The 25,378-nt window shown below is 38.6% G+C and overlaps 1 long non-coding RNA gene across 1 annotated transcript; it reads right to left on the reverse strand.

Moving 5' to 3' along the window:
* Positions 1-6,761: 6,761 nt before the first annotated feature.
* Positions 6,762-19,929, reverse strand: LOC110960184 (uncharacterized). Its single transcript, XR_002596286.2, has 4 exons — positions 19,807-19,929; positions 10,898-11,044; positions 9,742-9,882; positions 6,762-9,522 (listed from the first exon to the last, which is right to left on the reverse strand). It is a non-coding gene; the product is annotated as an uncharacterized LOC110960184 (long non-coding RNA).
* Between the last annotated feature and the right edge of the window lie 5,449 nt (positions 19,930-25,378).

Below are 25,378 nucleotides of genomic sequence, written 5' to 3' on the forward strand. Positions count from 1 at the left end.
AGGTGAAAAGAAGGTGAAAAATCACAATTTTGATCGCTTTAAGAGAAGCAAGTTCTTGACCTGCTTACCCCAACATTTATTTACCTAATTATACTGTCTTCTCCACAGTTAAGTCATTTCTACAGTCTCACTCTTGGAGCAAGTAGAAATTCAGTGTTTCACTCAACAACTCTGCAATAAGGTTTGACTGCTGCAGGAGCTGAAACTTCACTTTCTAAACTCACTCCTCCACCTACACGTTCTGCATCTCGACTGGAAAAAGGCAGCAAATAAATATATGTCTGAAAGCAGATATTTGTCAGGTGCCATGTTTCACATTTTGTAGCTCTACAGTTGGTTGCCTACAGGCTGTACAGGGCCAGGAGTAATTTTATAAGCAAGCGCAGACTCAGGGAAAATTTAATAAATGTGATGTGGTGTTTGGTTGCTCTCAAGTGACAGTTTCACTCCTATTGTAAAAGGCGTGCATGAACAGGCAATCTTATACAGGTGGCAAGATGTGTGGATATATGCATGCAATTTTACATGCACACACACACACACACGTTTGTACTTCTATCTTAGTGAGGACATCCATAAGCGTAATGCATTTCCTAGAGCCTTACCCTAACCTTAACTATCACAACTGATTGCCTAAACTTAATCCTTACCCTAACCCTAACCAAACCTCAATTCATACCTGTTCTCTAAAAACAAGTCTTCATCCTCAAATATGGCTGTTTCAAAGTGAGGACTGGCTAAAATGTCCTCACTTTGTAAAAATGTCCTCACTTTGATAGTTAAATGCAGAAAGTGGTCCTCACAATATAGCAAGTACAAGAACACACACACACACACACACACTATGTTTTTCTATCATTGTGGGGACTTACCATTGACTCCCATTCATATCTAACCCCTAACCCTTACCCTAACCCTAACCAAACCCTAACCCTAACCAAAACAATGGCTAACCCTAAAGAAACGTTTTTGCACTTTTACTTTTTCAGTAACAACAACATGGCCAAGAAAACACTGTTTAAACTTGTGGGGCCTGAAATGAGGTCCCCACAAGTGACATAGTTTTCGGTTTTCCTACAGTTGTGGGGACATTTGGTCCCCGCAATGTAGCAAAAGCTAAAACACACACACACACACACACACACACACACACACACACACACACACACACACACAAAGCAAGATGTGTGGCTGTATGAGCTTAACACACATTCCAATGCACACATGTATGAGCACAGAATGAAGCATGTGAACTGTAAAGCTGGCTGAGGTGTTGTAAAGGCCCTTCCTCCGAATGCCAAAGTCCCCGTAAAGTTATGTTACCTATTATGTTGTGATTGTTTGTGTTGAATTATAAGTGTTGATTATGTTAGCTTCAAGAACTGTTAGCTGACATTTAATTGCCAGGAGAGTCAGTGTTATAAGAGACTTATCACATCAAGAAATTTGATGAACAGAAATACCTGAGAATACAGTAATGATGGCGGTTGTATGTTAAAACTTGTCCTGCCCCTTTTCCGAAAGAGCCAATCATCTGGTTTCTAACAGCCAAACAGGAAAGTGTTAAATGTTAGTGGATTCATGTCCGACTAGCTGACTTAGTAGCTGACCTTTCTTGGCCAGTTCTGTTAGCTCAAATTAGCTGAATAAATAGCACTCAACCTTCCTGCCTTGTTAGCTGAAGATTTAGTCATGCTTCTACAATAAATTTTATGCATCATGATCTGATATTTCATTGTAACCAGCTCAACAAACATCATGTTAGCTTTGTGCCTTGTTAGCTGAAGAATGACTGTTCCTTGCTTAGCCTTGCTAATGCTGTTAGCTTTAAGCCTTGTCTTCTAGTAAATTCATTTTTTTCTATTATAACTTAGCATGAAAAAGTGACATATTGTCACGTGAAATATAATGGAAACTCGCAGTTGGAAAAAAGAACTACAAAAGTGGGAAAACATTGGAAAAGCAACTGCAACTTCAAAACTGTTAGCAGTTGCATCTAAAGGAAATCTCATGTTCAAACAGTGGTGGAAAGTAATTTTGAGGTACTTGAATTTAAGTATTTTCATTTTGTACTACACCACCACTCCAGTGCATTTCAGATAGATCAATTGTAAATTCTCCACTGTATCATTTATTGGACAGGTTAATTCATTGTTACTTTTAGAATGAACATTTTGCACAATGGATAATTTAGCAGACTTGTAGGATGTAACAACTGATGAAGATTACACCTGTGGATTTGAACTATTTTGTCTTTTTTAAAAAGCAGTGTGTATTTGGCCTCACATCAATTATTCCTGTGAGTTGGTAAAAGCTCCACTGCCGAGTCAGTTTTCCCTTTAAACTTCTCACATTGCTTCAGCTGAGTACATTTTTCAATGATCAAATATTTTCCCCCCCAAAAAATAGAGGAAATACAAGAACTGAAAACCAATTTGTGGCTGGTTTTTCCCATCTCGTAGTGATAAGCTGTCAGATATATCTCTGTCGCTGTCTATAAAACTAAATATAAAGTAGTTTACCATCTCCACCTGCAGCAGCTACAACAGTAACATGATGCTGACACACTGATGCCTCACTATTTATAATCTAATAATGTCATATACAATAATATATCAGTCAGAGGGACCAAAGCAGGACTTGAAGTTTTATTCTTTAACCACATTTTCTTCTAATACTGATGAACTTTCACTTTAGTAGGATGCTTAATGCAGGACATTTATATGTAATTTAGTCATTTTACATCAATGTATTGGTACATTTATTTATGTAACACTGTTCTAAAGGTACAAAAGACAAATTTATCAAAATGGGTTATTTTTTGTTAGCAAATTTAACTTAAGAAACCAGTAGAAATATAAGATATATTACAGAATCTGATATGTATTAAAGGCTCACAGATTTTGATCTTTCCGTTTGGCCAGCATGGTGTGAATGTAAAATTATCTCTGCCAAAATTACGTGAGATTAATGTTCATCATGTTGGCTCCAGTCCACTAATGTTAGCAGCTGCCCTGAATGTTAATATTTGCAAATTAGCGAGCCAAAAATGTGAATCCCTCCCTCTCTAATCCCTGTCACCAGCCGCAGTTTTCAAAGAGTAGTCGACTGGCTTCTGTTTCAAAGTAAGTTGGGTTCTAAGAGTCAATTTTCAAGGAGTAACAGAAACAGAATATGACAAATTACTGCTCCCAGGGAGTCATAATTAGAGCTGATAAATTTGGTATCTGAGTTGCTGCTGTTCGTAGTCCAGCATTGCAGTGCAGTGAAGTGAGCAGCACATTCCTGCCATGGCCCTCTGAACTTACAGTGAACTTCTCTCTTTTTCCTCCCATCTTAGCGGCGTGATGCTAACTTGTTTTTCTTTCAGATAGTATTGATCTTTCTCTCTCTGCTGCAGCTATGAATAAATCACAAGAAAGTGACAAAGAGACTGCTTTGGCTGGCAGATGCTGAAGGACTGAAGGGTAGGAGGAGGCTCACAGCAAAGGTTGAATTGGATTGTTTGAAGCCAGATACTCCTGGTCACCATCACAGCAGCAGCATCGGCCTGGTTTGATGGAGCAGTGAAAAAACAAGATTTTTATTTATTTTTTTTTTAGTATCGTGGCTCCGCTTGTATGTGGATTTATCTCTCAGCATGTTCCTCTATAAAATAAACCAGGACTGAGTGTTACCCATGTGGAATAAGTCAAGTCAACTTCACCGCTTTAGGGATGTGTATTAACAGACATTTATCTGACGGTCCAATCGATTATGTTTGTATGTGTTTTATGGGAATATATCCACATTACACTGGGGTGAGGCAGTGCATGCCCTTCTCTGATCAGAGACTTTAATCCTGCTTAAAGAATGTATGCCAGTGATCTTTTACCTCCTTAGTTAGTTACAATAACCTCCTTTTTCACTGAAAGTTTGCCAACCAACCTGTATTTAAAATCTTGACAAGAGAAATGTTCAAAAGTTGTCCCTTCATTTTTTTAACTCAACAATGTGAAATTTGACTGATAATGTAAAATATTTTACCACTGTGCAGGCCTATTAATCAATACATCAACAGTAACAAAACTAACCGTGAAAGCATTCAATGTTAATCCCTGATGGCCTCCGTGAAAGTTGCGTTCTACATATTTTAAAAGAATGACAGAAAACAAAATGTAGTTTTAACTCATGATCTTAAAATTTTTGCCAATATTAAGTCACAAAATGCAATTAGTTCTTCTAAAACCATGAAATGTTCCATGAATAAATATCACATAATGTCTAAATCAACCCTAGTCTCAGTTTGGTTAGATTGTTCAATAACTTAAATAATAATAGATTTGGAAGAGTACCTGTTTCAATTTGCATCTTCTTCAGCTAAATTTAAATTGCTAGTCTTGTTTCAAAGTGCTTTGATCAAATAATCATAACTTAATTCATAAAAACACAGGAAGCTACCATCATGTCTGTTTTCTGAAACAACAAAAATGAACAGGAAGTGAACATATTTTTTCTTTTAATATGCTTGTCTGATTCCTTTTAAGTCCCCTTCTGGAGAAAATCTAATTTTTTACCATGTTAACATGTCAGTACAATGTAAATGCGTGATTTTTATATGCTGGAAGACATATTATGAGGAAAACAAGCATCAAAACCATGAACTGAGCATGTCCACCTTGAAACTGCACTGTACAACACCCCAAGACACTTAAAGTCTGCTACTTGGAGCAATAACTCACCCCAAGTCCAGAAGGAGCAGTCCATAGATCCATGTCCTGAGTCTTCAGAATTCAGGTGTTGAACTCTCTTCCTGGCTGCTTGGCTGGAGACCACACTAGTGCATACTGAAGGTTACAGTCCATTGAAACCAACAGAATCATGACTCTAAGGTTCCCAAACTGGTCACCCTGGCTGCACCTTGAAATACTGTCCATGAGTATCACAAACGGGAACAACAACCAATCAGGTGTAGCCAGTGTTGGCGTGGTGGTTGGAGGATGAAGCCTCGGTTGGATTCCTGTTGAAGAGCACCTGTCAGTCAGCTGACACTGTCTATATAAATATTGTCAATGTGTTAAATGATTATTCTAGCTGGAAATGGCTGATTTATAATGCAATATCTCCATAGGGGTACAGAGGAACATTTCCAGCAACCATCACGCCTGTGTTCGAATGCTACATTGTGTTAGCTAATGGTGTTGAAAGGCTAATTGATGATTGGAAAACCCTTGTTGCAATTATGTTAGCACATGAATTAAAGTGTGAGTTTTCATGTAAAACATGAAATTGTCCAGGGCATCCCAAACCTTTGGATGGTAGTGTATATTGTGAATTTGCACTATATAAATAAAACTGAATTGAAAATTGAATTGAATAAAAGCACCCCTATCTCTTGTTGATATACTGTTGCAATATTGTGTATTCACAAATGTGCAAATATTACTGAAATGAAACTCACATGTTGTAGTTTATAGTCAGTATTATGTTTTGAAGGGATAAAGAGTTGCTATTTACCTTGTTAACAGTTGTACTAACTTCATTTTAATGCACTCTCATTTTCTAAAAATGCTCATATGTTTAAAAAAACTGAGACTGCATTTGGCTGTTTTGCACCAGACTCTTCATTTTGGCTCCGTGTTGAGGGTCAGTGCTGTTCATCATCCCCCTTCAGTCTAGCAGTGAGGTGGATTTACGTTTGTGCTGACTAAGCGCTCCCCCAGCCACGCCCAGCCAAATCAAATGCCACACCATCTCCTGAGGTATTAATCATACTCAGACTCACAAATGCAAACAGTCAGGCCCAGAAACAGAAAGAAAAAGAGAGGAAAGGTCACTTTAGCACTCCGGCTGTCTCTCACGCACCGGCTTTGCGTGTTAAGTTTCCATAAGTGTGTTGTTGTTTCTTGCCCTTAACAGCAGCACACATTCCCCTCTTGCTTGTTTGTAATTACATACACGTTTCCAGGAAGCAAAAACTAAATTCTCATTCTAACCAAGTCTCATTTTCTTGTTTTGCTTTGTTTCTCACTCACCCACCAGTAGGTAAGCTGTTACAAATTCATCCTGTGAGCCAAACATTGTTAAAACCCACATATCTCCTAAAAACCTAGGTATCCGGAATTTTTTTTAACACCAAATATGTCTTTCCTTTGAGGAAATGTACGTTCAAGAGATGGACACTATTGTTAGTAGATTGTTTAGTAGATGGTACAGCCTTAAGAAAACACTGAGAACATCAAAATTGTTCCTGGTCTAAACATATAACTTCAATGAAAACCTGGAACAACCTGATATAAAAACCAACAGAAGATGTTAGTAAAGAGGATTTTTCCAACAACCTCTATCAGAGGTTAAACTAAAAACCATGTATCTCTTAAAACTGAGGCAGTTAGGGGGTTTTAAAAATGACTCTGTAAAATTGTTGCAGTGCAGCCAGTAGATTATTACCAGGCTGATATATGGTGTGACTGATGCCATGGACATGATGCAGTTTGATTACATTTTTATTGCACAGTCTATCAACTCTATACTGACTGTCTTCATCTCGTACACTATAGAATTCGAATTGGGCAGCACACAAGTTTGCATGAATATGATTTCATTATCATAGATCTTTCATATCACAGAGGTTTTGTAGTCAGACAAAAACTGAGTTTTAAAGGAAACACTGGTTATGGATTAAGAAGGATGAGGCTGCAGCTGTAAAAGCCTCGACATAGTGATTGACCGACAAATATAGTAGTAGACTTTGCCAGAATTATAAATAATGCAGACAGAGCTATGTTGCCAAAGCAGCACATTTAATTCAACTTTCTACTTTACTAAAAGCAATGTTCAGAAACAGACATAACCTTTAATGTGTTACAAATGTGCAGTGGCAGTCAGGGTTGTATTACACATTGAAAGGAGGCCAACATGCACTACAAGTCAGAAGTTTGGATACACCTTCTTATTTCATTTTTTTCCTGTATTTTCATGACTATTTACATTGTAGATTCTACTGAAGGCATCATGACTATGCATGAACACATATGGAATTATGTAGTAAACAAACAATTGTGAAATAAGTCAAAATATGTTTTATATTTTTGATTCTTCAAAATGGCCACCCTTTGCTCTGATTACTGCTTTGCACACTCTTGGCATTCTCTCCATAAACTTCACAGGTGTGCCTTGTCAAGGTCAATTTGTGGAATTTCTTGCCTTCTTAATGAGGTTCATTCATAGTTTTGGTTCATTCAGTGAGAATATACAATGTAAATAGTCATGAAAATAAAGAAAAACCATTTAAAGAGAAGGTGTGTCCAAATATTTGACTGGTAGTGTATAAAGCAGATTTATGTATCTAAAAAAAAAAGTCTGAAAATTTAAGACCATTTGCTTTAACAAACAACAATCTTTGCAAGAATCAGCTGCGATCAAAATAGGAGTCACCTGGATCACATTATCATAAACATATCAAAGTCAAATCCATCTGTAATTCTGTTCATCATTCACTACAGGAAAATTAGGCTTTTTAGTGGTTGATCAGTCCAAAAAAAGGTAAACATCTGAACTAAAAAACTGGAGATTCACACCAACAGCTGAACTGTGAAATTAATTTCAGTGTGTGTGAGAAGCAAACACTGGAAGGTTTTACTGCTCAGCTTCAGTTTTTTTTTATTTTTTTATTCTGACACATGAAATGTTTAACCCTTGACACCTCAGTGCTCCATGTACCAGGACCAGGCAGCATCTGTTGTCAGACTACTGTGACTCAAATGGATGTAGCGTTGCAGCTTCATTTCTATTACATCAAATTTGGTAGAGTTGCAAGTATGACTTCTAACAGGTTAAACAGTGTATGTCATAAGACTGATGTTTACTCATTTTTTACTTTTAAAATTTCACATTTTGATTAGCTGAAGGTAAAAATAGTTTCTACAACATGTCTTCAGACGTCACTGTGGCCTGGTAATGGAGACGAGTTTGGTATCCTACTGACCGACTCTGGGTATATGAGTAAATCTTAAAAACTGACCTGTGAATTTAGAGGTGTTAATAGAACTGAAAATCCTATGGCTTTTAAGGTTTTCACTCTTTATCTGTATTCACCCAACTCGAACTCTCTACTGTAACAACCGACATCTACAATCTAGTTCTAATAATTGTCAGACTTTGTTTTGATTTTAATTACATACAGTATCACATAGTCACAAGTTAAGTGTTTTGATTTGTGTGTTTGTTATATGCTGTCCTTCAATGATATTTTGAGATTTGTCAACAACAAGAAGTTACAAGAAGGAATACTGAGGGAGCCTATCAGGACATTTTAACAGCACACAGGGATATTAACAGCAACCGGGTTATATTGAGGCAGGTAGTGCTTTAAGCTAAATGCTACTGCTAGCATGCTAACATAAAGAGCAGCAACTGCAGTTCTAGAAGGACGTGGGAAATTGAATAATGGCAGTTTGCTATGTTAACCCAAAAGTTGCATTTTTGAATTAAAGACAGTGACATTAGAGACATTGAGAGGGCAGAAAAAATGGCACTTGTTCTTCTTTCTAAGTTTAACCAATCAGCGCAAGACCTGCACAGCAGTTTTCGGGACTGCTCAGAAGCACAAACCCAGCAGTAGCTACTTTTGCATTCCCCGAAAAGGGCATTGAAAGGAGCAGGGGTGGTTCTTGCAGTCAAGCCGAGAAGAACAGTTTCAGTCCACCCTAAAACAACCTGCAAGTACCAGCAGTGTGAAAACTAAAAAGCTAACATTAGCTAAATAGTGCTAAAAACAATGTTCAACTGAGCCTGAAAGAAAAGCCAATAATTTAGCAGGTGTTTTGTCATAAACAAAATTACTGGTTCAATTAAATTTCAAGTTGAAAACAGATGAACAAAGTTACCACAGTTCATCTTGAAGGTCGCATAGATGCGTGGAACAAAGTGCTAATTCATCAAAACCAGTTTTCAAATCCATACATATGACCCCAATGGAAAAGCTAGAGGAAAAGTCTGTCTGGATAAGATTTCATGACAATTCATGTAATACTGGACAAAGGAGAAGGACTTACATCACCATCCTTACAATGATACTCCCGGTGTGGTTAAATATAACCGTGAGTGCATTATCTACTGTTAAAGGTAATAACTGTAAGGGACTGACAGACTCACATCATCCAAACACACACTGGAGCTGTTCTTTTTATGAAATGCATCAAAAATTGTGTTCACTTATTTTGAAATGCTATAGTTGGATGCAAACCCACAGCAGAGAAAGGAAAAAGACAGCGAGTAATGGACAGTAGGGACCAGAAAAAGACAAGCAGACAAAAACTAATCTCATCTATCTGCACAGGTCAGATTTCACACACCAAATGGGTTTCTTTCTCTCTTCATTCCTCATCGATCCTTCTTTCTATTCACCTTCTCTTGTTATTTCCATCACTCCCACCTTTCTCTCTCCTTCATACGGTTGAATGGATGAATGGGAAATAAAAAAAAGTCAGCTGGGCTTTTATCTTTCTGAAGATTTTACTGTCCTTTATGAAGAAAAACACTCTGGAGGGCAGATAAGAGAGCAGACAAAATGTAAGTTAGCAGCTTGATTCTCACATGGCATACAAAATGCTTCACAAGAATATAAATGTTAATCCTAAGACTCGTCCAGGACTACTACCACTGGTCATCTTGTCTTTCACAACAGCATCTCTTGTATGACTGTTTTATTAGTTAGCAGTTCAGCCACAACTTTAAGCTGAACTCATTTAGCATTCTCACCAGAGCAGATGTCACAGAGTTCATTGATTTCTTCCTGAACTCTGAGGAGGAGGAAGTCCTGCAACATTTCCTGCTGCTGCTTCTTATCCTCCACCCCGAGAAGCTCCAGGTGATGCTCCCTCAATCTCAGCAATGCACGGCCTGCAAATTCATTCACAACTCGGGTGTGTTAGGTGAAAATCTGTGTTTTTAAAGCAGTACACAAGCAATTTTTGAAATGGTGTTTCTCCTTGTTTGATCTAAAAAAGTAACATTAAAAAAATGACTATCTGTGTCTACATAAAAGCACAAAAGTTTAAATGTAGCTCTCTCTAAAGCCAAACAAACCTAACCTTGAAGTCATGCTGGCAAATCCCAAAACATTCTATTTCCAGTGCCTACTATTATCAGTGCGGAAGGACTCTGATGTCTCTATTCTTCAGTATAGTGGAGGAACAACTATATATTCTTCTTATTAAACATATAATAAGCCCTTTTAGCGAGCTTAGCATCGGTGCTACTTTGACCACATCCATCACTGGACAGGATGGCCTCATTTTAACGAAGGAGGAAACAGCACACAGTGACAAAAAGTCAATTTTTCCAAAGACTGACAGTAGAAACTTGTCAATCACAAGAATTGTCCTATTTAATCAGCTATTTATTAGCAATATTCTACATTGAAGAAGACTTCAAACTATTGATTAAGACCATAAATTCATTAGGAAAATGTTTACTAAGGTAACAAATCCAAAAAAAAAGTTTTCCCATAGACTTCTATACAATCAGACTTGTAACCAGAGGAGTCACCCTCTGCTGGCTGTTAGAAAGAATGCAGGTTTAAGGCACAACTGTGTTGGCTGTATTTTTCAAACCTGGAGGCTACATCCATTCTTGATTTTCCCCTGCCCACACATGAACACTTTCTGAGAAGAAGTTTTCAAAGTCCATTTCCACTGACCTAAAACTGCGTTTGCATTTGGATGATGTGAACATAAGGCCAAAACGAACAGAAAAACTTTTATAAAATAACTGAATACTTGTGGACAAGGCCTAAAGCCAAAGCACTTCACCACTCAAATGTTTGTGTGTTCCTAGTCAATTAAAAAAAGACATGTTTGATTTCAAACATGACGAAAGACCACAAAGAAAATTGAATTTAACGCATGAGCCGTACCTGATATAGCATGTTTGATTATGGCTTTATGGAGCTGGTTCATGCAGGCAGGGTACTGTTCCTGTACCCAATCCAGCACTTCTTCCACTGACCACGACGATGCTTGCTTTGACACGTCCATCGCCTTGCAACCACATCAGCTACACCCTGGGAAGGAAAAACAAGAATAGAACATCAAAACATGGCTCTAAAGTCTTCAATGTGAATTAAGTTTGTGTTTGTTTAACAATGAATATGTTGAATACATTGCTACAGTTAGGTCCTCAAAAGCAGTAAGTTCCTCCATGGACTGCACAGTGGATTGGTGGTTAGCACTTTTTCCTTTCAGCGAGAAGATTTGTGTCCAGTTTGTGTCCCCACCTTCCCAAGATCTTTCTGCATGGAGTTTACATGTTCTCCCTGTGCATTTTTCTCCAGGTTTTTGGACTTCCACCCAAAGTCCAAAAACATGCTGAGGTTAATTGGTGACTCTAAATTGTTTGTTCGTGTGAATGTGAGTATGATTGTTTGTCTCTATATGTAGCCCTGTGATACACTGGTGACCTGTCCATGGTGTCCCCTGCCTTTACTTCGCTGGGACTCTAATGAGGATTAAGCTGGGTATAGATAATAGATGGATGTGTATAAGTTCCTACTTGTCAAGTCAAAAAAAATGTAAAAGGTAGCACTATGTATTTGTCAGCATCTGTCTCTGGTGATCACTTTGTGAGGCTGTTTCCTTCAACTTGTGTTCTTACTTAAGAACATCAAGCTGATTTACATTACATTACAAACTGCAGCCTATATTTGTTGTTTTAGCCCTCAATCCCTCCTATTTTAAGCATCCACCAACAGTCTATAGGTTGATTTCCTTTTTAACTTTGACCTGCTATATTAGTATTTATGTACACAGTCATCCTGTGCAATGATGAATAATGGCTGACATTTCGGTTACAATCCTTTTCTGTTTAACTTTCAAATTAAGTGCCATATACAATACCATTTAAAAGTTCGGGGTTACTCAGATATTTTCATGTTTTCCATAAAAATTCACAATTTTTATTATTTTATTCATATGCTAACATAACTGCACAAGAGTTTTCTAATCATCAATTATCCTTTCAACACCATTAGCTAACACAATGTAGCATTAGAACACAGGAGTGATGGTGGCTGGAAATGTTCCTTTGTACCCCTAGATTCAAGACCTTTATTTATCACAAGCACAATGATACATAGTATAATGCGCAGTGAAATGTATTGTGCACCTGTTAAAGACCGGAACAATAAGAATATATATATATACACACACATATATACACACACACACACACACGTGTCTGTAATTTTCATCATAGGTACACTTCAACTGTGAGAGACAGAATATGGAGAAAAAATCCAGGAAATCACATTGTAGGATTTTTAAAGAATTTATTTGTAAATTGTGGTGGAAATTGTGTATTTGGTCACCTACAAACAAGCAAGATCTCTGGCTCTCACAGACCTGTAACTTCTTCTTTAAGAAGCTCTTCTGTCCTCCACTCGTTAGCTGTATTAATGGCACCTGTTTGAACTCGTTATCTGTATAACAGACACCTGTCCACAGCCTCAAACAGTCTGACTCCAAACTCCTCCATGGCCAAGACCAAAGAGCTGTCGAAGGACACCAGGAACAGAATTGTAGACCTGCACCAGGCTGGGAAGAGTGAATCTACAATAGGCAAGCAGCTTGGTGTGAATAAATCAACTGTGGGAGCAATTATTAGAAAACGGAAGACATACAAGACCGCTGATAATCTCCCTCGATCTGGAGCTCCACACAAGATCTCATCCCGTGGGGTCAAAATGATCATGAGAACGGTGAGCAAAAATCCCAGAACTACATGGGGGGACCTGGTGAATGACCTGCAGAGAGCTGGGACCAAAGTAAAAAAGGCTACCATCAGTAACACACTATGCCAACAGGGAATCAAATCCTGCAGTGCCAGACGTGTCCCCCTGCTTAAGCCAGTACATGTCCAGGCCCGTCTGAAGTTTGCCAGACAGCATATGGATGATCCAGAAGAGGATTGGGAGAATGTCTTGCTGTCAGATGAAACCAAAATAGAACTTTTTGGAATAAACTCAACTCATCGAGTTTGGAGGAAGAAGAATGCTGAGTTGCATCCCAAGAACACCATACCTACTGTGAGGCATGGAGGGGGGGGACATCATGATTTGGGGCTGTTTTTCTGCAAAGCAGACAGGACGACTGATCCGTGTTAAGGAAAGAATGAATGGGGCCATGTATCGGGAAGTTTTGAGCCGAAACCTCCTTCCATCAGTGAGAGCATTGAAGATGAAACATAGCTGGGTCTTCCAGTATGACAATGATGCCAAACACACTGCCCGGGCAACAAAGGAGTGGCTCCGTAAGAGGTATTTCAAAGTCCTGGAGCGACCTAGCCAGTCTCCAGACCTCAACCCCATAGAAAATCTGTGGAGGGAGTTGAAAGTCCGTGCTGCCCGGCAACAGCCCCTAAATATCACTGCTCTAGAGGAGATCTGCATGGAGGAATGGGCCAAAATACCAGCTACAGTGTGTGCAAACCTAGTGAAGAACTACCGTAAACGTTTGACCTCTGTCATTGACAATAAAGGTTTTATTACAAAGTATTGAGCTGGACATTTGCTGTTGACCAAATACTTATTTTCCACCATAATTTACATATAAATTGTTAAAAATCCTACAATGTGATTTCCTGGATTTTTCTCCATATTCTGTCTCTCACAGTTGAAGTGTACCTATGATGAAAATTACAGACCTCTGTCATCATTTTAAGTGGGAGAACTTGCACAATTGGTGGCGGACTAAATACTTTTTTGCCCCACTGTATATGTATGTATGTATGTGTGTGTATATATATATATATATATATATATATATAGACATATAAGCAAAATAACTATAATGTAGATACTCTATTAAAAATCTGTCATTTCCAGCTAGAATAGCCATTTACCGCATTAACAATGTCTAGACTGTATTTCTGACTCAGGACTGTAGTGATAAAAAAAAAAAAAATAAGCGTGTGTCTGCGATTATTAAAGTTCACCGGAGCAGAATTTAAGCTCAGAAATACGGCTGCCATCCCTGTGAACGTGCAGACGTCCCTCAGCAGCAGCTCATTCAAGTGTTGCTCCAGGCACATTAGCTGAGGACATTTTTGTCTGTGGTAGACCTTCAAATGTGAGGAAATGTCATTTTGTCTTGATATTTGACGCCTTGGATTAAATTTCCTTCACATGTGGTGTCACCTACTTACTCCGTATAAGCCTATTTTCCAGTGATTAATTCGACAACTCCCTGAACATGATGACAAATAGCTGAGCATGGCTGACGGATTCCTCTACAAGCGAGGTGAAATCAAGCAACTCCGACGCTCCGAGGACGAAAAAGTTTTCCGTAAAGTTGCCTCTGGTTCATTTGGCTTTTCTCCCAGCCACATCCTCCTGGGCTACACCGCTATAGGGCAAAAACTGCTAAACTGTTGATGTGACCTTTTCAGCAGGCCAGTCTAGTTATTAGGTTGTAAATATAGAAATGTAGTTTCCTGCGTTAATTAAGGGGGGTGCGTGATTGGCTGAGGAAGTAACGAGATCCCAGTGGAGTAATTGACATACAGAAAGTGACCGGGGCAAAGAGGCAAAGAAATGGGAATGTTCCCGTCAGTGTTGGGGGGAGCTGAGGGTAGAAAAAAAATGTTACTGGGGTCCATAATGTTTATTTTATGCCTGAGGACAGCATTTCCTAAACGACAGAGCTAAACTGGGCTCCTGTGGGTCTATTTTTATAGGGGCATAAAGTGACAGTTTACAGCTTGTCTTATTTGCTCTCAACCATTTCATTTAGGTTCACGCTTCCCTGTTGCTACTAAACCAGCACTTGTAAACAAAAGTCATGTGCAGCAACAAGCAGGCTGGGAAACTAGCTTTTTGTGCCGCTTACTGACTGTGTGGTAGATTTACGGATTCCACTACTCCCTGCTTTATTAAACTTATTAACTTGTGTTTAAGCTTTAATCCAAACTGATCTGAATTAAAGACATTCAGCAGCTGATGTGAAGAGCTTTATTAATCCTTCTGAAATATTGCTTCCTCCCCAGGCCTGATGTCTTTTATTATCTGTTCCTTCCACCACCTTCTGCTTCTCGTTTCACCCTTTTTTATGGCGCTTCGGGGTAGAACAGTTTAACAGAGTGGGCAGCCCTGTTTATTCTGGCAACATGACTTCATATACAACTAGAGATGGCCAACACTGAATGACTGAATCTTTTCTACTGTTATTCCATTAGCATTTATATGATTTTGTGCAGGGAGTAAACCCCTAGGCAATATCACTTAAATGTCAAATGACTCAAAAATGTATCACCTCTCAATACCGGTATTATATCCAAGTTGAGCAGTAATTTCCTCTTATGAACAATCAAATCCAAAATAATAAGAAAGACTATATTGAAAATAAAGGCCTCGAAGCACAAACTCATTGTAGCAAAAGTTTAAAAAATACACCTGTAATTATTGACACAGAAGTTAGAAAACGTGTGATCACTAAAACCAAATGGAGTTCAGTCCACCTGTAGTTACAAACTAGCCCGAACAACACAACTTTCTTAATTTTGGGCCTCTGAGTTATGCCTGTCCGAACGTCTGCATCATGGCTCCACATGAAGAAGGAAAGCTACAAGAATTCAAAAATCAGACTGTGAGATTTCACAGATGGAAAAGGCTACAGGAAGATCGGGTTTACAGTGTAAATCCCAGTTTACAGTCGATAATGTCAGCCATGAAATACACCTTTGCTTGCTGTTTCGCACTTAGCTCCATGATGAAATCATGCTAAAAAACATGAAATATTGGGAGCACATTCTTCGGTTTGAAGAGACCAAGATAAATTTGTTCAGCTCATATGCTTTTGAGCATGTTTGGTTTAAATCTGGCCTGTACTACCACAGTGAATGCATAGTCCCGACAGTGAAGCACAGGGGTGGGAATGTGACGATTTGGGGCTGTGGAAGTACAATAGTGTTGGGAAATTACATTTATAGATGGCTTCATGAACACCTGACGATATACCAAAATACTGGATGAAAAGATGACTTCCAGTCTGCAGAGGCTTGGCAGAAGAGGAATATTCCAGCATGACAAAACACTCTGCCAGTGTACTCATTAACCACGCCTGGCGTACGTCAGCGGGGTTACTGCATTCACTTCGGTATCTGGCTGGGTAAGTATGTATGTGTGTGTGTGTATGTGGGTGGGTATGTCCGGTCAGATATCTCTGCAAGTGCTGAAGTCAGGATAATCAAACTTGGCACTGAAGATCAGTCTAAGGTCCCCTGCTCAGGTGTGGAGTTACAGGTCAGCAGATCAAGTAGGAAGGGATATACGTAGGATGATCAAAATTGATACAGAGTATCATGCATGGGCGTGGTTCTGCCCTCTACTGGGGGCTCGTCTCGTTTTTGTTGCATTGACGTCCTACTGTTGGTCATGTAGCTTTTTATGTGGTAAATTTTAACAGTTTTAAATTTTGCGGGTATTCAGCATAGAAGTAATGCAATCATTCTACTCCCTTCTATTGTAAATTAAAGTATTACAGCCTTAAATTGTGGTAAAAACTCCTTCAACAGTGCTAAAAAGTCCCATGTGCGCTTCGTGACAATTTTGCTTTAAGCAGTACAGGTGGCAGATACATGTTTTCCCCTCAGGCCTTACTATAGCTGTATGTGCTCACGCTGAGATCGTTCAGCACTACAAGCACAAACCTCTATGCTGGACTGGACTTGGCCGATGCTAGCACCAGCTCCTGTACAGACTCACCACCCTCGACACTTGTTGTGCTGAACAGAATACTGAACAGACAGCTCTGGAGCTTTGGTTCATGAACCAGACAGGAGAATCAGTGCTTGTTGGCCCGTCAGCCAGTGGATATTACTCCTGTTTCCCTCTAACTACAACAACTTATGACTGTTTTACATTTAGAATTTAATACTTGTACATCCATTTTGCCGGTCTTGATGTAATGTGCACAGGAGTTGATAGTTTGTTTCTGTTTTTAAAAACACATGTAGCATCAACTTAATCACTGTATCTGTCCTTTATATGACAGTAAGTTCTTAATTTCGGTTTACACCAAATATCAATAGACCATTTTTCTCTAACCCAAAAGAACGTGTTACTCCTCATTTCCTGAATATCACAGAATAACCTACTATGAAAAAAAATAAGTTGGTCAAATGAAATGAATATTTTAGCTCATTAGCTCAGAGGTAACCACTGGAGGTGTCCCAATTAAATGTCTTTTTTGTGATTATCTGATTGGACATCCTCACAAATCTATTCCAAAGGCGAAGCATTTGGCATTTATGTCTGATGTTTCGAGGTTCCCATGTCATATCTCCAGTACTGGCCAAAACTGAAGATACATTTTATTATACCATCACTCAGTACTTGCATCTCATGCTCAACTGGTTGAGCGGGCGACCCATGAAAAGAGGCTATAGTCCCTGATGCAGGGTTTGAGTCCAGTCCATGGCCCTTTATTGCATGTCTTCCCCCCATTCTTCTCTCTTATTTCCTGTCTGCCTCTCAGCTATACCTATCTCGTAAAGCCAACAAAAGGCTAAAAAAATAACTTTAAAAAAAACTTCATCTCCTGTTAGTGTGATCTGCCCTCTTATAGTCAACAAGATGTACAACATACAATGCTCCAAAGATGGATACATTTAGAGGTGGGATAACAACAATGAGGGCTCCAAGCACGATAAACAATAACTGAGACTTTGCTGTAACTATGACGCCATGAACTGGTCACATAAAAGGAAAAAGTGTGCATGACGCCATATACAGAATAAAGTGCATTAATGTCATTGTAGGAGCTTCATAGTGGCTCTAAAGAAAATAATCCCTCAACTTGGAGAAAAAAAACTTTTTACCACCCACAGCTTAAAACCACTATGTTGGGTGGGTGTTTATTTTTTTCCTTGCCTGAATGTGACTTGAGTGTTGATATCTTGTCAACCCACCAGGGGACAGAGGGGAATCTCAGATTGCAAGTGGGGGAGCATCATATCCTTCTTCACTGAATTTCCAGTTATTTCTTGTTTTTTTCTCATAAACTAGTGCCAATGCAATATCTGAATTTATGAAAGAAAACAACTGTCTAAAACTGGAGAAGGAATAGTAGTCAAATCAGCGAATGAGGGATTAAATAAGTTGAGAACAACAGAGTGTCAAAACAAACTATAGTTTTGGTGTTTGATGATCTGGGTGTGTATATTTATGTCTGTTACCCGGCCTTGATTTTGACATTTTCAATTCAATTTACACCCACACAAAGTAACAGATTTTAATTCATTCATAATAATAAAAGGTTGAGGAGAGCTGTCATGTAGCCTGGTTGATGCTTTTCTCAAACTTAACTGCATGAGTCAGTGAATTGGAGGATATTTCGGCTTCGAAATTTAAAAAAATAAATCGTCTCTTTTACAATTTTCTGCTACATATTCATCAATAATAGGTAATAAACTATCAAAGGCTTGATTGGCTCAGCTTACACATCAATGGTACAATTTTCATTCCATGTTTTATTTCTTGTTTGCTAGCCCTACTCTAATCACAATAACAGGGTTGCTAATCCATGCTAATGTTAGCTTTTTTCAGGAGTAGAAGCTAGATATTTAGCTAGCTGTTACTGCTGACCAAGAGGAAAAGTGTTATGTTCTTTTAATAAATGTTCCCACAATGACAAGAGACATCAGTGAAAAAAAATACAAAAAAAGATATTTAAATTAAATTTTTATTGTTTTATTTGAGATTCAATTTGTTCATCAGGGTGGTGGGACGAGAGGAAAATGGCATTTTATAGGGTACTCCAGACTTATTTGTTATTTATAAAAAACATTTTCAAACATTCTTTTTCCTAGTTTTTTTTTAGATTTGGTGTCAGGACAAATAAATTCAAACAATGATTGCATGTTTTAGTATTCTGTACATACATTATTTGAAATTTGATGGGACATAAAATGTCCTTTAATCCTACAATGACCCTCATATCTTGGGAATGCAACCTCCACATGAAATAGGATTGCTCTCATGTACAATATGCAGTGATTCAGCGCAGACCAAACTCATTTCCAATGTTCAAACAGGACACACAAGTTGCAGGTGGAAGTCATCCTTCATGCATGGTTATCCTGCCACCTTGTGGATTCTTGAGAAACTACATCATCTCTTGATCGAGCTTTGAGTGAGTTTCTGGTTGACTAACTTTTTAACGACCTGGTTCACACAGTTTTTCAGCTCTCTGATTTGCAGCTTTTCTCCATTTAGCGTGATGCAGCTTGGCCATGATTTATTCTCATCAACCCAATGTCTGTTCATAGCTCCAAGAATGCAGCTTTATTTTGTGTCTACTTATAGAAAATACCAAAGCATGAGTAAATAAAACAGGAGTTTGTATAATAACATATAGCTACATTCTATACGCCTCACTGTGTCTAACACCTGACTACTTTACAGTTCCATTGTGCAATGCAACAACTGTCAACCTGGTTAGAAATGTCGGATTTTTTTTTTTTTTTTGCCTTAATACCGTATATTCTCGTTGACATGCTTTTGCCGAATTGAAACAGATTATCTCAAAAGTCTTTACCGTATATTAAAGGTGTGTACCTGGGCTGGTAAATTAAGAGGACTTAAAATAGCAGAATTTTGAATGGACTCTGGTGTGTTGTCCTCTGAACAACAGAGAGGGACTGGCCCGCCCAGGAGAGTTACCGCTGTCTGTCTAAAAACAACAAACATGTAATAAAAAGACCGCCGGTATAAAACATTCGGACATCTTTACGCGTGATCCGAAGGTTTTAGTTCAGTCAGAGCTTATTTACCTGCTGCCTGGTCTGGCTGTCAACAGTTTTAATGGCGCCTCCGTTCTGTACCTGTGGAGTCCATGCAGTGTTTCCTGAGGCGTGTTCCTGCTCCTCCTATAAACATCCTCCTACTACATTCCCATGTGAGGCCTTCAAGTGCTGTCAGAAATATGTAACACGTGTCGCGTGCATATATATCGCTGTTAATGTGGATAGGTCATGACGTTAAAGCAACAATGTATGTTTAAAAACAAACTTAATGGTAACATGTGTGATAGTTATTGGTGCAATGAGTAGCTCTACAACATAGATCTGGTGTAGAGTTACATTTAAGGCCTTTTAAACTAGGACAGGATTATTTTCATGCAAATAAAACTTTAAAAATGTTTAAGTTTTATACACACAGATACCTTTAAAGTCTTAAATTGTTAACTTGAGAGTGATTTTGCACAGTTGTATACATACACTACCGTTCAAAACTTTGGGGTCACCCAGACAATTTCATGAAAACTCACAATTTTATTTAAGTGCTAGCATAATTGCACAAGAGTTTTCTAATCATCAATTAGCCTTTCAACATGATTGCGAACACAGTATAGTATTGGTTGCTGGAAATAGGCCTCTGTACCCCTATGGAGATATTCCATTAAAAATCAGCAAGAATAGTCATTTTCCACATTAACAATGTCTAGATTGTATTTCTAATTAATTTAATGCTATCTCCATTAAGAAAACTGCTTTTCTTTCAAAAAATAAGGGCATTTCTAAGTGACCCTAATCTTTGAATGGTAGTGTATGTCCCAATAAGCCCTGACGGTGTGACAGTGAGATACATATACAGCGCCAGCAGCTGAACGAAATTCAACTTAAAACAGCTCTATTGCTTATATTTTTCCACTTGTAATAAGTCAAAATGACTTTGGCTGACTTTAAAGTTTACAGATTTAATAAAACATCAGTTATGCATGTTGAATGTACATGTATAGGCTCAAGGCTTAATTCAAAAAATATCTAATAGCCCCCTCATCCTTTACCCACAAATTGATTCATAATTACATTACAAAGAAAAGCATTCTGGTATGCACGCCATGTTAAAATATAAGCTGTGAGGTCAAAAGAGAACCACAGAAACAATGTAGGATCCACATTAGCATTTTATTTTGTAATATGTTAGTCATGTAGACTTCAAATGATCACCAATTAGCCATGACAGATTCATCTGTGACCTTTGGGTCCCGACTTTCTGTAACGGCATTGGTACAAGACGAGGAGCTGAAAAAGTCAACCTGAAGAAGCAACTGAAGTTCCTAGAAACGTCTGCTACAACAGTGCTACATTCAAGTTGCTGATCTTGGAGACCTCCTAGCAGATCATTCTCTTGGAAGTCAGCATTCCCTAAAACCACATGAAGCTGACTAAGAGACAGAAAGCAAACTATACTGAGCTGGTTAAAGAATGCCAGAACAAAGAGTAACAAGCAAAGTGTGAGCCCAATGTGTTGGATGCAGAGGGTCACTACGCCAGTTCCTCTGAAAGGCCTAAAAGATTCTGGGCATCACAGTGGCCTGTAGGTGAAGGGTCATGTTTACCAAAGCAATAGAAGTTGCTTCAAGGTGGATCAGGACAGGATCCCTGATGGCGGTGGGTTATCTGGATGCAAGCTGGGACTGTGCTGACTTGGTGAGGGTGTCTGAGGTTCAAAGCACTTGATGACACCAGGAGATATCACTGCTGATATCATGATTTTATGAATGTAATTAATGTGTATAGCATGCATTAATAAAAAAAATACTGGAAATGTCTGTGCTACTGTCCTACATAGTAGGACTCAAGAACAAGACTCAGATTCCAGACCAGTGGAGACAAGTTTTAACAGTTTTATTAACATCAAGTTCAGTGTAGAGATGGAGCAGGCTAACATGGCAATCAAATGACATGGAGCAAGGTGAGCTGAGTTGGGAGAATGAAGGAGGTGAACCTGGAGCAAAGAGACAGACAGGAACATAGAGGGAAGACTAACCTGAAGTTGTAGGTGTTACAATTAGTACCAAGTTGAAATGAACAATCAGAAATAGAGTGGAGTGAAGATTGGTGGATGATCCTCAGATGTGAAGATGAGTATGAGGCAGAGGAAACTGAGCACCAGGCCCACACAGACACTCAGACAAACCAACAAGATACACAAGGGAGAGCGATAAACAGTATAAACACAAGGGACAGGAAGAGACTTTGATGGAGCCATGGCAGCTAGATTCCAGTAAATATAATACATACTGTAGGCCCTGCTGTCTACCTTTATAGTGCCATACACATGGAAACTGTTACTGCATCATAGGAAAAACATTCAGACGTTCATAGTTCTGCTAATGAATTGTCCCTGTACGTAAAGTTTTATTTTCAAGTTCCACTGTTTATGAAAAGGCCTCAAGCACTTAAGTCATAAACACTTTTACTGCTCTTTGATATGTTTTCATTATCTCCTTGTTTTGTTGTTGTTCTTTTATATATATATGTACATAGGCATATGTAACCAGGCCTTCAGGGAACACAGTACTCATAGCAGATTTTCCTGGTGGAATTACACACGTGGACAAAATTGTTGGTACCCCTCAGTTAAAGAAGGAAAAACCCACAATTCTCACTGAAATCACTTGAAACTCACAAAAGTAACAATAAATAAAAATTTATTGAAAATTAAATAATCAAAATCAGCCATCACTTTTGAATTGTTGATTAACATAATTATTTAAAAAAACAAACTAATGAAATAGGGCTGGACAAAAATGATGGTACCCATAACTTAATATTTTGTTGCACAACCTTTTGAGGCAATCACTGCAATTAAACGATTTCTGTATTTGTCAATGAGTGTTCTGCAGCTGTCAACAGGTATTTTGGCCCACTCCTCATGAGCAAACAGCTCCAGTTGTCTCAGGTTTGATGGTGTCTTCTCCAAATGGCATGTTTCAGCTCCTTCCACATATGTTCAATGGGATTCAGATCTGGGCTCATAGAAGGCCACTTTAGAATAGTCCAACGCTTTTCTCTCAGCCATTCTTGGGTGTTTTTGGCTGTGTGTTTTGGATCGTTGTCCTGTTGGAAGACCCATGATCTGCGACTGAGACCAAGCTTTCTGACACTAGGCAGCACATTTCTCTCCAGAATGCCTTGATAGTCTTCAGATTTCATCGTACCTTGCACACTTTCAAGACACCCTGTGCCAGATGCAGCAAAGCAGCCCCAAAACATTACTGAGCCTCCTCCATGTTTCACCGTAGGGACAGTGTTCTTTTCTTCGTATGCTTGGTTTTTGAGTCTATGAACATAGAGTTGATGTGCCTTACCAAAAAGCTCCAGTTTGGTCTCATCTGTCCAAAGGACATTCTCCCAGAAGCTTTGTGGCTTGTCAACATGCATTTTTGCAAATTCCAGTCTGGCTTTTTTGTGAGTTTTTTTCAGCAGTGGTGTCCTCCTTGGTCGTCTCCCATGAAGTCCACTTTGGCTCAAACAACGACGAATGGTGCGATCTGACACTGATGTACCTTGGCCTTGGAGTTCACCTTTAATTTCTTTGGAGGTTGCTCTGGGCTCTTTGGATACAATTCCAACGATCCGTCTCTTCAATTTGTCATCAATTTTCCTCTTGCGGCCACGTCCAGGGAGGTTGGCTACTGTCCCGTGGGTCTTGAACTTCTGAATAATATGAGCCACTGTTGTCACAGGAACTTCAAGCTGTTTAGAGATGGTCTTATAGCCTTTACCTTTAAGATGTTTGTCTATAATTTTTTTTCGGATGTCCTGGGACAATTCTCTCCTTCGCTTTCTGTTGTCCATGTTCAGTGTGGTACACACCTTTTCACCAAACAGCAGGGTGACTACTTGTCTCCCTTTAAATAGGCAGACTGACTGATTATGAGTTTGGAAACACCTGTGATGTCAATTAAATGACACACCTGAGTTAATCATGTCACTCTGGTCAAATAGTTTTCAATCTTTTATAGAGGTACCATCATTTTTGTCCAGGCCTGTTTCATTAGTTTGTTTTTTAAAATAATTATGTTAATCAACAATTCAAAAGTAATGGCTGTTTTTGATTAATTAATTTTCAATAAATGTTTATTTATTGTTACTTTTGTGAGTTTCAAGTGATTTCAGTGAGAATTGTGGGTTTTTCCTTCTTTAACTGAGGGGTACCAACAATTTTGTCCACGTGTGTAAGTAAAGTATACTGATTTAGTCTGTGTTGTTTTTTGTGTTGTATCATGTTGTGATGATAAGCCTGTGTACTTATGATCTTATTTGAAATAAATCTGCCCAACAAGCAGGTATTTATAAACTACTCAAAAACGAGGATTGCTGTGATGTTGCCATGATCTCAGCAAGAGACATTTACAGCAACAGGGCATTTTCACAGCTGATTTTGGCATTACAAATCAGCAGAAGCACAGGTGTTACTAATAACACGAAAGACCCCCTCCATGAAAATCACATTTTTACCTTGTTAGCATTTCCATATGGTGTTTTTTTATGTTCTAGAAGATGCATCATGAGTGGAATAAGCTGTCAATGCCATGGCTGAGTATTTCCACATTGAAACAACAGCGTATCGAGGACAGTCTCAAAAACACAGATTCAGACTTCCAGGGTTTTATATGTAACTAAACTATTGGAAACCAACCCTGTCAACTGGCATCATTACACTTCTTCAGAATCTGTTTTCATTTTGAACATATATGGCAGAACTTCTCCTGTATTGCAGTTTCTGTTGTTTAGCATAGAGTAGTTGTTTGTGTAGTGTTTGAGCAAAGTCATAGGCAAGCTGGCGTGCCAGAGCTGCAGCAAGTAGCTCTACCACATAGATCTGTGCATTCCAGATGAGGCAGGGGTGTAGAGTTACGGCTTTTAATGATGAAGAAAACTGTACTCACTGACGCCTTGACTCTCTTCGTAATTTCTCTGTAGGAATGATCTCTATTTTTAAGTGTTTTGATGATGAGTCTCTCTTCTATAATGTCGTTTTTCTAGCAGAACACTACTTTCTGCAGACCAATTTTGTTCAAATAATGCTCTTGGGAGTATGGTGCCACAGTGTGTTCCAACACTACTTTTATGCAGACAGAGGGAGTTGCAATTAATCAAGAAAAGTATTTAAACCTGCAACATAGCATGCTTAAATGTGCACCTGTGTGTCACCTGTCACCAAGATATTATGCAAAATATACACACAGATCACATCAGCTCTTTAAAGCACGTCAGCAGTTTAAGAAAAATACTCTTGCAGATAATAAAGACTTATTCAGCTTAATTGAATGTCAAGTGGCTACATCATCTGAAAAGGGATGCAGCACTGCAAAATGTGCTCAAAATCCGACCTTCTAAGGTTGCAAACTGGTTGACATCTGCGTTTTAAATTTTTTTTTCTTAATGTCGTTTTAAGAGCAACACACTACTTTGTGTGAATGTGTGTGTGAATGGGTGAATGTGAAGTATCTTGTAAAGCGCTTTGGGTACCTTGCAGGTATAGTAAAGCGCTATATAAATACAGACCATTTACCATTTACCATTTACTTTCTGCAGTATATAATGCTCT

This window comes from Acanthochromis polyacanthus, chromosome 16 (assembly GCF_021347895.1).
Source record: "Acanthochromis polyacanthus isolate Apoly-LR-REF ecotype Palm Island chromosome 16, KAUST_Apoly_ChrSc, whole genome shotgun sequence".
NCBI lineage: Eukaryota > Metazoa > Chordata > Actinopteri > Pomacentridae > Acanthochromis > Acanthochromis polyacanthus.